Source organism: Trachymyrmex septentrionalis, unplaced genomic scaffold (assembly GCF_001594115.1).
Source record: "Trachymyrmex septentrionalis isolate Tsep2-gDNA-1 unplaced genomic scaffold, Tsep1.0 scaffold11, whole genome shotgun sequence".
Lineage (NCBI taxonomy): Eukaryota > Metazoa > Arthropoda > Insecta > Hymenoptera > Formicidae > Trachymyrmex > Trachymyrmex septentrionalis.
In genome coordinates, this window is record NW_017304228.1 from 6,013,831 (window position 1) to 6,014,151 (window position 321).

General features: G+C 30.5%; 1 protein-coding gene across 1 annotated transcript in view; it reads right to left on the reverse strand.

Moving 5' to 3' along the window:
- The window catches only part of LOC108750471 (protein scarlet), a 10,598-nt gene that overhangs the window by 6,770 nt on the left and 3,507 nt on the right, over positions 1 to 321 (reverse strand). The window lies entirely within an intron of this gene.

Here is a 321-nt window from a genome sequence, read left to right on the forward strand (position 1 = left end):
GGTTTATGGTGAGATAATTAAACCTAATATATATATATAGACAATATGATTGGAAACAAGACCGTCTATATAAATATTACAACTTTAAATACAAAGCGCCTTCCCGGTCCGAGTGTTAAGATGTTGAACTATCGGCTCTCAATTTATTTCTGAAATATTAATTCAATTTAATTGAATGTATATTAGATAGTAGTTCAACATCTTAACACTCGGACCGGGAAGGCGCTTTGTATTTAAAGTTGTAATATATATATAGCTTAGTACCTAATATGGCCTACTTGTTGTTTGTAGATACTCAGCCAAACACTAATTTACATAATA